A 17,633-nucleotide genomic window follows, 5' to 3' on the forward strand; every position below is an offset into this window, starting at 1 on the left:
GCCTTTCAATTCATAAAAAATAATAACATTATAACCATCCCAGAAGAAATGGAATGGCCATCCCTGTCACTGAAGAGATCCACTAAAAAAACTAGTTGGACTGATGTCAATAAGAAGAAACAGAAAACTGAAACTAAACTACCTACTTCAGTGAAGTCTCTCAAAATATCAACTGATACCTATTAACTAAAAGACTTTTAAATGGACTAAACGTGTTATATAACAATAATTTTCATACATATAAGTAATACTAGAGTAAAAGTAAAAGATATGTGCTTCTATTACCTCATATATAATTTATAAATCTAAGTTATATTTTAACTAAACAATCTATTTCTAATATTATATATATTATATTCATATTTACCCTATTTATCTATTTATTTAGATTTATTTTTCTCTCTACAAATATTTTTTAATTATAAGCATACCTATAGTTAGTTTTTAGTCTAGTAGTGGATTTAACCTAATCACTATTAATGATTGATAGATTTTCCCATTGCTTTGTTGTGACCTAGACACTGGGTGAGATTTCCCTTAGCGGTGATGTAATGGTGTATAGATGTTGTAATTCCTTTGAACGTTATTGCTGTTGGGTATCTGGTTGTTCAAAGGCTTTCCATGAAATGAACTGTCATATAGACATTGTTCTCTCGCTGGAAAAGAGTGGAGGATTCTCTGTCTAACCTGGGTAAAGTTCGAGTGTTTTTGATGTGGAACGGAGTTCGTTCTTGGCTCTGGCTACATTGGAGTGAAGTGACGAGTTAGCATGTTGGTGTTTGTCCGCCAATTGGGGATCTCCGGTTTGGCTTGTATGATTGATATTTTATATTCCTTTGGGTTAACAAGATATGCTGTGGGCTATGGATGAAGTCCCCTGAAGGACTGTTGGATGGGTGTGTCTAGCATTCAGCAAAATGTAGTCTGCGAGGTTTACTAATGTTTTTTTTTTTTTTTTTATTGAAGAGGAAACATTGCTGTGAAATCGGAGAGATGTCCGTGTTTGGTGAGGTGAAAGAGAGGTGATTGTGTTTTTGGCTTTAGTTTCACTGTTTAAATGGAACCAGATGCTTAAGGCGACTGTTGGTAGATTTCTGAGTCAGATGATGTGTGTAGTGTCTGGTGTAGAAGCTCTCGGAAGGCACTCTTCATGCCTTATTTAAATAAAAGCTGATAGGGAACGAGTTAATGTTTTAAAACATAATTTTTTTTTCTCAGGAAACAGTATGAATGGGAAAAATCACTCTCGAGAAGGTAAAAAGAAGCTTTTAAAATCTCTAGCTCTCACGAGCTATGTATACAGTTATGTACGTATTTAGCTATTGAATATTTAATGTGGCTATAGCAACGTACGAGAGTTGATGTGATTGGTCACCAGTATGTGTATTCTGTAAGAAGCCTGATCGCTTATAGTAACAAAACAGGCCAAACAGCTGTTCATGATTTTACATTTATTTAGGTACAGGAACTTAACACAGTATGTTTGAAGCATTTTAGTAGAAGTAAACATTAAATCTAAGTATCTAGTCTATTAGAAACACATGAAACTCTTGTATATAAAAGTGTTCTGTTATATTAATGTGTGAATACATCTACATATACATCTCTAGGAAAACTTTACACACAACTTTAATATCAGCTGACATAATAAGAGCAAGATTTAAACATTTTGATATGGATTATTTGATCAGTCCTTTCAATATTTAGAATAATATACATATTCTTCGTCTGTTTGATTTAGGATATGATAATCATCAGTAATAGCTATTATATGTTACACGTTTGTCTGACAAAAGTGTTAAATAGCTAATGAGCTGAAATTAAGTATTTACTGTATATCTTGGAATTTTGTGCTTTGAGCAAGTTCAGAAAATTGAATATTCATTATTACAGACATTATGTTTATTTGATTAGTTACTAATTATGTATGTATGTGTATGTATGTGTATATATCTATGTATATATATATATATATATATATATATATATATATATATATATATCTCATCATCATCATCTTCTTTCGGCTGTTCCCGTTAGGGGTCGCTACAACAGATCACCTGTTTCCGCCCAGCCACTGGGGCTGCACAAGCCAGTGCATTTCTTTGTGCAGGTCCCAAGCCCGGATAAATGGGGAGGGTTGCGTCAGGAAGGGCATCCGGCATAAAACGTTGCCAATTCATTTCATGCAGACACCAATATGTGTGTGTGTGTGTGTATATATATATATATATATATATATATATATATATATATATATATATATATATATATATATATATATATATATATATATCTATGTATGTGCGTATGTATATGTGTGTATATATAAACATTTACTTCTGTTGCTGAATGATAAATCATATAAAATATTTTAATAGACTCCTATACTATTTAAGATTGTATATTTGGAGGTCTAATGAATGAAAAAAGGAAGTTAGTGGGTTAGTTCACCAGATGTACCTATCTGATGGACTAGGAATGTGTTTCATTCCATGGTGGGCAAGTTTTAATGTACAAACTAGTTTAATGTTATTTTTCTCTTTAATTTTTATGTTATTAATTATTTTCACCAAAACTGACAATTCTATTTGATTATATTAAAGTTAACATCTTACACAGAGATAGATGCATATTTACAAACTAATATATATATTTTTTATTATATGTAGAGGAGATGATTTCAGGAAAATGCACTGACATTTTAAATACTTCTTTAAAATAACTTGGCATGGATATCACATTACTATCTTTAAACATAAATGGATTAAATAATCCAAATAAATGATCTAACTTACTAAGATATTTAAAGATAAATAAACCCCAATTAACCTTTTTACAGGAAACTCATTTCAAAATTAATGATAATTTTATTTGGAATCCAAGTGATTATAGGACCTTAGCATACTCTAAATTTAAATCTAAGAAAAGGGGAGTAATAATCTTATGGAGAAATAATTCCCTAAACCCTGAAATAATATATAAATATATTGATTACGAAGGGCTTATAGCTATAGTCATACTGAAGTTGAATAATAGGTTATGGACATTAGCTAACTTATACTGGTTCCCTGGTATTGGGACAGTAACAGTTAAAAAACATCTAGATCAAATCATAAACATTTCCAGAGGGAATCTAATAATAGGGGGGATTTTAATTGTCTAACTGACACTTCTCAAGCTACCAACAAAAAATCTCCACATTTAACAGCTACTGCAAAAATACTAAAAAATGGACTGAGTCAATAAAATTGATAGATACCTTTAATGTTATTAATAATAACTCCTTGACATTCTCTCTTCAAGATTACAGGTTTGGTATTCGAACCAGAACAGACAAACTTTTTATATCACAAGATCTTCAATCCAAAATTACTTCTTTTTTTCAATAATCCCATGCCCTTTATCAGATCACAATTCACTAGTTCTTAAAGTACAAGTAGATTTTAAACCACTATCATTCCTTTCTAGAATACCTTCATACATTACAAAAATTAAAGAATTTAAACAATGGTTAGTGAAAGAACTAAATTTCTATCTAGACATAAACTATAATTCGGAAGTAAATATAGTAATGGCATGGGATTCAATAAAAGCTTATATTTATGGAAGAGCAATTGGCTGGTATAAAAATAAACTCAAAAAATGGGAATCTGAACTACAAAAATTACAAAGGAAACTTACATTATATAAATCAAAAACTCACTCTAATATAATGGAGAACAAGAAGGAAATAGAAGAACTAAATCAAATATATACTGATATTTTAATTCATAAAACTAATTTAGCCATAGAGAGCTTAAAAATACACACTTATGCTACTTTTCCGAAACACCGACATAACTTATCTGTTAAAGTCAAAATGCAATCCAAATCCAATTCTATTGTTAATATTCTACATGAAGAAAGACATAAGAAGGTCTCAGAAATAGAAGATATATTAGAGGCGTTCAAATCTTATTACAGTAATCATTATAAAGATACATGTAATACAATTGACCATTCCTTGTTAGGAAATATGATCTCTAATATTAAATCAATACCTGATAGTTTACAAAGAAATTTACAAAAACCTATTACACTCAAAGAAGTCGCAGATAAAATTAAAGATATTAAATCTGGTAAATCTCCTGGAATGGATGGTTTAATTTCAGAAATGTACAAATTAGTTCCCAAAAATGTAATCACCCTGCTACATAAGACATTAATTGAGATTCAAACCCATGCCATTATTCCCCCTTCATGAAAATACTCTCTAATTATACCCATTTTAAAGGAAAACAAGGATGCTAGCCTTTGCAGCTCATATAGGCCAATTTCACTACTAAATAATGATTATAAAATGTTTATGTCCATCCTGGTAAATAGAATAAAAACTCAATTAAATTAAATCATTAACAATGACCAGACTGGATTTATTCAGAATAGACATACACATGATAACATTAAAAGAATATTGACTTTAATAGATTATCTAAATAAAGAAAATTTAGAAGCCTTGATAATAGGACTGGATGTTGAAAATGCTTTGATTCCTTAAATTGGGACTATCTAATTAAAATTCTTGAAGCTTATAAATTCCCACTTTCTTTTATCACATTTATTAAAAAAGTATATGAAAATAATTTTGCCTATGTCAAATTAGGACCCTTTACTTCAGAACCTATACAAATTATGAAAGGTACTAAACAGAGATGCCCAGTGTCACCCATTTTATTTGCACTGGCTATCAAACTATTGGCTATACTAATACAAAACAATCCAAAGATAAAAGGATTAAATATATTCGACCAATATAACTCTAAGGTCATGCTCTTTGCTGATGATGTACTTCTCACTCTATTGAACTCAAAAGAGGCCTTAGATGAACTAGATATTCTATTAGGGAAATTTTATAAGATTGCGGGTCTTTGCTGTAATAATCAAAAGTCTAAATATCTATTATTAAAAAAAAAAGGACATACAAGTAGATAAGAATACTGTCATAGGAATGCAAGCTACAAAAATAAAACACCTAGGGATAGATCTATATGATAATATACAAGATACAATACAAAATAATTATAAAATAATTATTGACATAATAGATTCTCTAGTGAATAAATATAATAATTTTTTTCTAGTCTTTGAAGATAGACTTCAGTTGATTAAAATGGTTCTTCTCTCTAAAATTTCATATATAGTCCAAGCTATTTTGTTAATTCCAGAGAGATCTTATCTTAAGAAAATAACATCAACACTACTAAGATTCTTATGGTACCCTAAAAGAAACAGAATTACTTATGTGCATCATATAAGGCAATGGGATCAGGGAGGAATAAATTTCCCAGACATTGAATCATATATAAATGCTACATTAATAAAAACTGTGATTGAATGGATTAACCCTAATTACACATCCAACTGGAAAAAATTACATACAATGATTCTACTAAATGAAAATAAACTTACTAAAAATATTATTATTATAGATCCGAATAATATACTATGGTATTCATTGTGTATAAATCTACAATACAATATATCTAAACCAAAAAAGACATTTGTAATAAATTATTTATACGATCATTTTAGAAAGTTTATAAATATGAACATGGAATTAAAGATCTGGTTTCCAACATTAATCCCCTTCAGCATTACAAAAAGTTTTCCAGATAGAATTCATAAAGAAGTATTTATGCACTGGGAACAGAAAAAACTAATTTGTTTGCTCCATTGTATAAAAAAATCAAAAAGTTCTGGATATACAATATATGATGTCAACTTATGAATTAAACTCTAATGAATGGTTAATGCTTCAGAATATATTGACATTCTCCAAGGATCTATGTAGAGTATTAAATAATTCATCATACTCATCTTTACCTAAGTTTATAAGTAGATTGTTTGAAATTATTTATAATAATGAAAATATGAAGAATGGAACTTCTTACTTATACAACTTAATAACAAACTATAAATCAGCACCTAAAACAACATATTTGCAATTTATTACTAGAGTTTATTCAATTCAATTAACCCCAGAAAATAAGTCAAATATACTACTGTCAGTAAAATTAACCTCCAGTTCTCAGTATTGGAGAATATTTACCTGGAAATTCCTACATAGATCATTCTTGACTCCTGATAAAAGTTCAAAATTCAATTCTTCTTGTAATGAAGTATGCTGGAGATGTCAACAGATTGCTAAAGCTGACTGGTCTAATTTTTTTTATGAATGTAAAAAAAATTAAACACTTTTGGGAAAATATTAATAACTACTTACAGGCTATTTACACAGATAATTTTGTCTTGACCAAAGCTTTAATTTTATTGAATATATCTGAAGAGGTTTATCAAAAAAAAACTAATCTTTATGTTTTATGGACAATATTAGCTATAGCTAGGAAGTGCATAACAAAAAGGTGGAAGTCTACCATAGTACTCGGAAGAAAAGAATGTATATGCTTATTAAAAAAGACGGTGTTGATGAAAGTTAAAATTAAAGAATTAAGATTGTTTTCAATGCCATTAACTAATAATCCTTGGAGAAAAGTTTTGTCATTGGTTGATGCTCTACAAATGGATGTAATATCTTCTTAAAGAAATCATTCTTAAGTTAAATATCTTTATTTTGTTTAATTTACTACCATTCATTTATTCATGTCAGGCTGTATGTAAATATGTACATAGTTTAACTTCATAGTTATTATGATTCTATATTGTAAAAGTATTTATTATTGTTGACTAATAATCAAAATTAAAAAAAATTCTGAGTAAAAAAAAAAAAGAATCTAAATGGCAATGCTCAGATCTGCTCTGAGCTACAACAGAATGGCATTAAATATACTGATCCCAAGGATATTGCCAATATCCTGGCAGATTGATTCAGTGCAAACTTCACCCCCTCTCACCCCCTAAAGGGCCCATCTCAATACTGAAAGATTGCCAAATTCTGGTAATAATGGCCACACAGGTAAAAACGCACTCTCCAAAACTAAGAATACAGCATCCATGGGAACAGACGTCATTCCAGATTGTGTACTACATGAACTACAAAATGAACTGGGACCTCACCCAAGTGTCATGTTTAATCATAGCCTCACCTCAGGCTTCATGCCCACTGAGTGGCACACAGCTACAGTTATCCCACTCCACAATGGGGGAATCCACCTTGAATTCCGAGAAACTACTGCCCCATCAGTCCGATGAGCCTGATCTGCAAGGCCATAGGTTCATAGGTTCATAGGTTTATACTAGGCTATCTGCCCTAAGGCATTTATAAGCCTAGCCCAAAGTTTTGTGGCTTACGCCACCCCTTATATGAAAAAATACTGTACCCATTAGTTTGTTGTGCCTCTGTCCAGCAGTGACACAGAGATAGAACGTATTATCATGGAACTTATAAAGAAAGACATTGGCAACCTTCAAACACTGGACCCCACTCAGTTGGGTTCGTGAAGGACCGATCTTGTCTCCTGAACCTGATTGACTTCTTCGAATCAGTCTCCAGAGCCATGGACAAGGGTAAGGTGGTCCACACAGCTTATCTGGACCTCGCCAAGGCCTTTGACACCATCCCCCACTCTGGAATCACAGGTAAACTTACTAAGCTGGGCATTAATCCCTACGTCACTTGATGGGTTGCCAATTGGCTTACTGACAGAACCCACAGTGTAAAAGTAGCCGACTCCAAATCCAGCTCCAGACAAGTGACAAGTGGAGTACCTCAGGGTTCAGTCCTGGGACCACTCTTGTTTGGTATCTACTTCTCTGAAGTACAGGCCAACACTATGGGAATCTGGCTAACAAAGTTCACAGATGACTGCAACCTGGGCACCATTATTGAATCCCCGAATGATGTGAATATTCTACAAAAGGGCCTTACAGAAACAGATGCTTGGTGCCAGAGCCATGGGCTCAAGCTCAATGCCAAGAAATGTATAGTCAGCCCCTTTGGGAAAAAACATGTACCCATGAATTACCACATAGGCGGCGATACACTATACACCAAAAGTGTGATAAGAGACTTAGGGACACAGGTGGACAGTGGTCTCACCTTTGATAATCACATCACCACAACAGTCAGGAAATCCTTCTATGTGGCACATCTCATCACTAAGGGCTTTTCATCCAGAGAAAAGGAAGTCATTGTCCCACTGTACTCATCCCTCATTAGATCCATTATAAAATATAACTCCTTGTTTGGTATGTACCTCTCAAGACATCTGCAACAACTGGAAAGACCGCAGAAATACCTCACTAAATGAATCACAGGCCTAAAGCAGATGCCCTATGCTGACCGTCTAAAAAAACTCCACCTACACTCTGTCACATATCGTCTACTCAGAGGCGATCTCTGCTTAACATCCAAGGCCATGTCAAACCCATAGCTGTTGGACAAGTTACACTTAAAGAAATTCCAATCCCTCAGAGACACACACTCTAGGGATCTAAACCTTGTCATCACAATGAACAAAACATGCTGGAGGGGTGGGTTCCTGACCCAGAGACTCCCCAGACTCTGGAATAGACTGCTCATACATGTTAAGCAGAGCGCCTCTTTGGCTGTCTTCAAAAGTAACCTTGATGATTGGATGGGAGATAGGAAATTTACCCCAGGGATCACGTCAGTTGCCCTGCTAGACAGGGGATAAGGGAAGTAAATACTGTGGGAAGAAATAGCCAGGGAATTGTTATGGCTAGGCTTGTACAGGCCCTAGGGCCGATAGCCTAGTACCAACCTATGAACCTATAAATGAGGGTACATTTCTCAAGACATTTTTGAAAATATTTGGTATGGAAAACATGAATTCAGTAGTAGAAACTTGGACAGAGTTTATCTATTATTCTCCAAGGTACAAAACATTGATGCACATCCGATATCTGTTTCAGATCACACACTGATAAAAAACTAGTATAAAATACAGGGTAATGAAGTATAACTAAGACAGTGGTGCTTTCCAACATACCTCTTAAAAGGATAAGAATTTAAGGAATAGGTACTGGAAATTATTCGAGCGTTATTAAGGTAGACAGAAATTTATTCAGAAGGGATAGCTAATGAGAGGGATAAAATGAAAATGGACTTTAAACTACTGTGGAAATAAAAGAAAGAGATATGGTTAAGAAGTAAAAAAAAAAATTTAGTGAGACTGAAAAAGGTAAAAGTATTGCAGAATAGGGTGAACTGTACAGCACAAGAAGATGTACAGAGTGCTAAAGAGAAAAGTAAGAGAGTACTTGGATAATATGCATGAGTTTAGAAAGATTTCTGTTAAGCAACTATTTTTGATAACTTCAGAGCACAAAAACCTTTACCACAATGACTTGGGCAGCATAAACTAGAAAGGCTTATCTCCATACATGGGAAGCCTGTGGCAAAAAAATAAAGTGAGATCTCTTAGAGAAATTAGAGACATTTCAGAACTTTTATGATAATTTGTACAAAGCAAAACAATGTGGAAACCAAGAAAGAGTACGGATGGAAACATTTACAGAAGACTTAATTATGCCAAGGTTAGAGGCAGATGATGCTATGATGCTGAACAATCAATAGGTAAATAGGAAGAGATGAGATAAAAACATTACAATATAATCATCTGCAGAGAAGTCTCCAGAAAATGATGGTTTTCCTGTGGAAGTCTGACAGATAGAAGGAATAAAGTGATAAAGATCTGAAAGATTTTGTTAATAGTATTTTAAAATGTGGGGAAGCAGCAGCGTCTTGGAACAAAGCTTTGTTGGCTGTATTATCTAAACAGGATAAAGACCCATCAGACCCAGCTTCATATAAACTCATTTCTATTTCAAACCATGATTATAAAGAGTTGCATCTCTGCTAAGCAAAAGAATGCCAAAAGTATTGATAAACTTTATAGACATGGATCAATGTGTTTTTGTGGAAGGGAGACAAACATCTGATGACATTAATAGAACAATGATGATCTAGAGGAAAGCAAAACATAAGAAAATACCATTGTTGTTGGTGGGTCTTGATGTAGAAAAAGCATTTAACAGAGAAAGCTGGAATTTTATGTGTACGGTATTGGAAGCATTTGCACTCCCTGATTAGTTATAGGGTTAATTAGGAGGATAGATGAAGGACTGGAAGGAAAAAAAGTAAGTTGGTGGTTCCTCAGAACAGAGGAACCTGGTAGGGATATCCTCTTTTACCTTTGTTATTTGGTTTATATTTAGAGTCATTGACAAAAAAAAAATAATAATAATAATAAAAATAAGGGACTCAGAAATTCAAGGATTTAACTGGTATGGTAATCAAGAAAGGTTGGCTTTATTTGCAGATAATACTATTTCATACTCGATAAATCAAGAAAAAGGTAGCATGGTGCTGTGGAATGTTTTCAGACAGTTTCACTTCTTTATAGAATATGAATTGAATGCACATAAAATAAAGCCTATAGCTGTAAATTATGTACTCACATACAAGATTGTTATTTATTGATATACGATAAAATGACATATTTAAGAGTATGAATTAAAATGGCTTCTGTTACAGCAGTTAAGTACATGTAGGAAGAGACTAAAGAAAAGATAGTACAAAAAAATAAGAAACTGGAATTTCTTTTTATGGCTAATGGATTGTAAGATGCAAGCGATGAAAATATTTTTAGTCCTACTGGCTTTAAATACAAGTCAAGTATTTTTTCAACAAGCAGAGAAAAAGCTGTGTCAATAATTAGTAAAGATTTGAAGGAATTTATATGACAGGGGAAGAGGACAAGAGTTAAGTAGGATAAGCTGATCCTCCCAACAGAACAAGATGGTTTAGGATTAACTGATTTAAGGGGATATTTTAGAGCTAAACAGTTAAGGCCCAAATACATAACACAAGCAGAATGCTATAATTCAACATGGAGAAAGATGGTTATGAAGCAGAGGGAAGTTCGAGAAATAAACATCTTGCATTTTGCATTCCTCATCATTTTATACATTATTATGTTGCCCTCCTTGTCTACATTTTGCATGTTCAAAATACAAATGTCCCTTCTTCATACATTTTCTACAAGCTATTTTATACTTTTTAACAGTGTGGCCCCTTTCCACATACTGGCTACATCTCCTTTAGTCACAGTCAGTAACCCAACATCTCTCACCTCTACAGGAAAAAAAAACATTAGAGCTGCTCAATATATTTTATAGTTCTTCTTTTCCCCCTTGTAATGACAATGCATGGAATATACTTCATTTAATTATCCACGTATTTTGGAGATAACTCAAAGTCCAAAGTCCTGGACCAGTAAAGTCTCTCATCAATTTTACTTTAAATAGTTCTATACTTCTATACAGCATTTGCAGAAGAAATTCTCTATTTCACTCTGAAACATGATTAGTTCTAAACTGAAAAATCATTTTTCAATATGTACAATCACACTCAAGTAAATATACTCATTCCATGGAAAACATTATTTATTTATTTATTTAGAGTTGTTAACAGGGGGTATGGTGCTGATCCACTGAGGACCTATTTCAGACTCAGCTTGGGTGTAGAAACACAGTATGTTGACTTAGGTAAGAGTTATAGTACATTTTCAAAAAATGAAGAGAGAATGAAGGTCAGCAATCACAACAAAGTGAAATATGAAAGTTGCAATGCACAGAAAAAAGAACAAAACAACCTGTGTATATAAGCACATAGCTAGATAAGCAGATATGCTAAACAGGGTGAGAAGTACAGGATTTACTAGTATATACACATACATATATATATGTATATATATATATATATATATATATATATATATATATATATATATATATATATATATACAAACACACACACACACACACACACACACACACACACACACACACACACACACACACACACACGGATCCCATTTGATCCAGCAAATTTACGTTTCATTGAAACGTAAGTTCGCGAAGTTAATTACACGAAAGTGCATTTTTTTGAAAATGCACTTTCGTGTAAGAACATAATTAAAAAAAAATTAAAAAATTAAAAAAGAGAAATGAAATGAAAACATACAGTTTGCATGTTAGTTTAGTTGTATATCAATGTTTATTGTTGATGTACAACTAAATTATTGCTGAGATCGTGGTACAGTGGGGATAAGGGAATATTCCCTTTTCCCCATTGTAGTGCGATCTTGGAGTGAGAATATTAAAGTAGGGGGTGGGGGGTGCAGGGGGGCTGGCTATGTTTAGTGGGGTTTTTTTTGTTTTTTGTTTTAGGGTTTATACGAAAGTGCATTTTTGAAAAAATGCACTTCCGTGTAAGTGAGTTCACAAATTTACTTTTCGGTGAAACAAATTCGTTGGATCAAAGAAGATCCATATATATATATATATATATATATATATATATAGATATATATATATATATATACTCATATACACACACGCGCACACACACACACACACACATATATATATATATATATATATACATATATATATATATATATATATATATATATATATATATATATATATATATATATATATCTATATATATATATATATATATATATATATATATATATATATATAAAGAGAGAGAGGGAGATAAATAGATATATAGATAGATATGCACATAAGGGAAACAAAGTTGGTTATTACAGTCCCACTCCACAAAGGAGGCCCTTCCACAGACCCCCAAAACTGCAGACTAACATAGGAAATCTCACTTTCCATGACATAACCCAGATCAGTTGTGTCAAAGTTAGGTCCAGTATGTGAGCTCCACCACAGATGAAGGTTTATCTGTCCATACAGATTACCTGTCAGCAAAATACCCCATGAAGGAACCAATCATAAATCCAGGGATCTAACAGTAAATGCAGCCATAATAATTTGGATGCAGAACAGGCTACATGGCCATACAGAACATGTAAGAGTAGGACCTCCTGTCTTCACTATCCCATGTCAATAGTGGGATCCCTCATGCCTATATTGTAGTGACACATCTATTTAGAATATTCTTCTCAGACATCAAAGCTGACTCCATGGAGCATTCTTCTTAACACTGCAGACGCCATATCACTTCAAATGTTATTTAACATTACATGGGGTTATGCACTAGAAATAACATATCCTTCAATGTCAAATGTGGAAAATTATGGCTTTTGGCAAAACACCGTCAAATTTATATACTATTGATGGGCAACAATTAAAAATTAACAAAACAGTAAAAAAATTTTAAGTCCTTGTAGATAATGACCTTTCGTTTGATCTCCAACTCTCTACAAAGCAAATAGAGTTGCCCACTTGATTGTCAGTGCCAAGACTGCAACTGCACCACTGAATACAGATCTTATTATACCAACTATAACATACTGCACCCTGTTTGTTACCTATTCACATGATATCGTTTGCAGTTATAGAACAAACAAAATTTGCTCATAAACTACTGAAGGGCTTCGGAGTTTGTCTTACAGGCAAAGATTACAGCAACTCAAACCTCATGTCTTGACTTATACACACCTCCCCTTGTGATCTACATGCAAGGTAATATTCTGCCCCAATAAAAATAATACCAACTGCAATCTGAAACATGGCAAATTCATATCTCAAAGACTCAGATGCCTATGAAATAACCTATCCCTCAATTAAACGCACTCATCAACCAGTTTCAAAAAGGAACCAGATGATTTCTTGGAGATCTGTATGTTCCAAAACGATTTGTTTAATGTTCACCAAGCCTATCAACCTACACATCTATATGCATATACATGTACACAAATGTACATACTTATATGTCTTACCTGCTTCTTGTATTTAATGCCCTCAGAATTTGCCAGTCTGATGTTCAGTTTAATCAGTGACAAACTTTAACTGTTTCTGTTTGTTATCATCTTGAAAGTGCCAAGTCCCTAAAGAATGTTTTTTACCCCATTTGCTTTTCAGTCATTTGTTAGAGAAATTTGCAAGATATGGGGAACTACTGAATTTGCTCTTAGCAATTGCCTTGGACATGTACTGAATAAATAAAACATACAAATACATGAACTTATAATGTTATAAAGATAGTATACATATTCTGAGAAATTGAAAACTGATGTATACATGTATTGAATTGAGCTGTTTTTCTATTGATAATCAAATGAAATGAATGAAAGAAAGTTACAGCAATGAGCTACATTAAGGTCTAGCCTGTCTGTACAAAAATGTTTTTGTATTTGAAAAGTAAAGCATGACTCAGTAGAGTGTCACACTGCACTTAATATTGCTTCCCATGATTCTTAATTTCATTTATTATCTTGTATTTGCAGCCTGCAGTTGTAGGCAGGAAGGCATGTATTTTTCTTTAACAGTTTCTTTGGAAACCACAGTACACCAGAAAAGCATAAAAGGTTTATTGACAGTTTATGGACCCTAGTCCATAAAAGGAAATGATTTATAAACAGCCTACAACATTTAAGCAATACAACAGCCATCACCATCACCTTTTTTTAGAGATTCCTACCATCTCAGGCACAAACGTAAGGCATGCTTTGAAAAACCTCATCTTTTTTTTTTTTTTTAATATACTGAAGGGCACTACTGCTTTTGTCAAAGGTACTAGCAATGTACTATAAAACCACATATTTTCCAGGTAAATGCCTACCTAGAAACAAAACAAAATGCTCAAATAATTTATTAAATTACTCACCAGAAGGTTATTGTTTCATAGTGCTTGGCATGTGTGTCTCTTTATCATTCTTTCTTTATCTCACGTTTCACTCTACAAAAAAGCAAATAAGAGTTTCAATTTGGTTTTCAAAGCAAGTTGAATCTTCTGCAAAACTGCATTTCCACAAACTTTCTTATCAAGGGTTTAATTTTGCACATGGTTTTAATTATTTTTGTACAGTGCTCTGTTATCTTGCACTAACTAATGGAAGCATGTGAAAGAAAACAGTCTGTAAAACAGTTTTAATTCAACTGATCAAGATTTAGTTTCACAATACTGAGAAATTCCAGTGTACTGGCAGCACATATTATGCTGTAAGCATTTGTTTATTTTATCACTGGAAACTATTAATAAAAAATTACGAAAGGAGAAATACTCACTGTATGGCAATTCTGCATTTCAAACACGAGTCATTTTTCTCTGTGATATGAATAAAGTATGGTAAACAAATTTAAGACATTTAGAGATATAAAAACTGGAAACTATTCGGGTTAGCACAATGGCTCAGGGGTAACATCAATGTCTCCTGCAGAGTTCATTTTTGACCATCACCATCTATGTGGCATTACCGTGTTCTGCCTGAGTGTGCGTGTGTGTGTGTGTGTGTGTGTGTGTGTGTGTGTGTGTGTGTGTGTGTGTGTGTGTGTGTGTGTGTGCGTGTGTGTGCGTGCGTGCGTGTGCGTGTGTGTGTGTGTGTGTGTGTGTGTGTGTGTGTGTGTGTGTGTGTGTGTGTGTGTAAGAGAGGCAGTATTTGTTTCTTTTGTCTAGTAATCACGTATTTATTTTATTAGTTGTGCATTCTATTCATTTTTACTATTTTATTTGATTTGATTTGTTATGTGAGCAAATATTAAAAGCAAAAGTTACTCATACCTTTTTATGCTCCAGAGCATGCTGTTATCAGACAATAAACTACATCTTATCATGTATGCCTTATCACTTATCTGTAAAATGCCTGACTTTAGAGATATAAATACATGACACACTGACTGAATGACTTTTTTAACAGATGGCAAATAAAGAACTTCAGAACCTACAGGTAGGCAAGGCAAAGTGGCCTAAAGATATTCACCCTAGAATGCCTACAGTAGATGTCCAAAGGGTTATTGCTGCAGTAGCCTTAGCTATATGGGTTATATTCAGCTAAGAATATAAGAGCCAGTTAGATTCCAAAGCTTAAGGACAGATTCCATGCGCCCAAACCATTAACCAGCTTGAGCAGAGCTGAAGACAATGAATTGTTTAGGCACCAAGCACTTTAGATCTGTCATATCAACTGACAGACAGAGGCTAGAACCCTGAAATGGTCAATGCTAGGAAACTAAAAATGAAAGCCCTGACACTGGCAACAAAAACATATAAAAATAAAGGGGATATAGCTGCTGCAGTAGCAGTGAACATTCGAACTGTTACAGTAAATTTATCTACATGGTTGTACTATGGTCATCATTTAATCACTGCTACAGTAGCTTTAGCTATATGAGTAGACTGTCATACTTATAATGACCGGGAAAATGAAGTAGCCTCTGGAGAATGATCCAAGCAAAGTCTGCCCTAGACCCAGAGAAGGAATCTAATGTGTAGTGCTTTGCAAAGGTATGCACAGAGGACCACATTGCTGCTTCAAGAGTACTTCTACCCTCCTACCCTTTCCAAAAAGCCACATATGAAGCCAAGGCCCTGAGCGATCCTTGACCCCACCATGAATTCTTATTGTGGTGGGCAGAACAAAATGTACTAGCATGAGACAACTATTTGAAGATAGTCTGTTTTGACACAGATTTTCCTTTCTTGTTAGCCCCATAAAAAATGACTGACTGAACAGAGTTTCTGAAAAAAGAAGTTATGTCTTACCATAACATTCCATCTGTATTGGTGATCTTCACTTATCCTTGATTGTAGGTTCATTTCTGTATCTCGGAACCGACTCAGCTGTTATTTCAGCTCACACCTTCCAGAAACTCTCGAGCTTAGCTTTACCCATAATGCTCCTCTCAGGATTACCTCAGATCAAGTTTGCACAAGATAGTGACAAACAGAAAATAACAGATCTGTATTCGTAACAAAGAAATGCAATTTATTAGGTAAGATCCATTCCACCAAGAAATGTAAAAGGCAGGCGGGAAGGAGGGTGAGAATGTCAAGGATAAGTGAAGACTGACAACACAGATGGAACGTTATGGCAAGACATAACTTCTTTATCTGATGCTGTCAATCTTCATTTAATTCTTGACTGTGGGACAGAGTCCCCAGCTACCTAAATCTTGGGAGGTCTCATAAAAGCATATTCCTGAGCACCATCGAACCAAATGATGCTCGTCCCCTGGAGACCAGATCCAACTTGTAATGAGTAATAAAGGTATGTGGGGATGTCCAAGTAGCCGCTGCACATATATCATCTAAACAGGCTTTGGCATGGAAGACTGTGGAAGTTGCTGTTGCTCTCATAGAATGTGCCTTTACAGGTCCTGGCAGCTGCACATTTCTTTTGTTGTAGATGAAGGTTTTGCAATACTTAAGCCATCTAGGCAAAGTAACCTTAGAAACTGGTTTGCCTAGAGATGCAGAAGAGAACGACACAAACAACTGGTCAGATTTTTGAATTTTTTTGTTCTGTGGAGGTAAAAACATAATTGGCTGTGAACATAAAATACTGAAAGGTGTATAGTCTGACTGATATTAGTGTCAGACACTACTTTTGGTAAACATGAGGGATTTGTTCATAAAGATATCCTGTCCTTATGAAAAATTAGTAAAGAGGCTTGCAAGATAAAGCCTGTACCTCAGATAGTCTCCTCCCAGATGTAATAGCAACCAAAAAGCAGTTTTCCCAGGATAAATACTTCAAATGGCAATTTGCAGATGGTTCAAATGGTTGAATAATTAGAGATTGTATCACCATATTCAAATTCCATGGTATAAGATGGGTCTTTGCATGGAGATCTAAGCAAAAAGGTTCCTTTCAAAAAGGCTTTACAAAGTTTGTGTGACATTAGAG

General features: G+C 33.8%; 1 protein-coding gene across 9 annotated transcripts in view; it reads right to left on the minus strand.

The window, feature by feature from the left end:
- Positions 1 to 17,633, minus strand: part of ADGRB1 (adhesion G protein-coupled receptor B1) — a 4,264,735-nt gene that overhangs the window by 3,670,952 nt on the left and 576,150 nt on the right. For all 9 annotated transcript variants that reach the window (XM_044067288.1, XM_044067286.1, XM_044067290.1 and 6 more), the window contains one exon: positions 14,615 to 14,686. The gene's annotated coding sequence lies outside the window, so the exon portion shown is untranslated. The remainder of the gene's footprint in view (positions 1 to 14,614; positions 14,687 to 17,633) is intronic.

Source organism: Protopterus annectens, chromosome 3.part1, assembly GCF_019279795.1.
Source record: "Protopterus annectens isolate FY-2018-M chromosome 3.part1, PAN1.0, whole genome shotgun sequence".
NCBI lineage: Eukaryota > Metazoa > Chordata > Ceratodontiformes > Protopteridae > Protopterus > Protopterus annectens.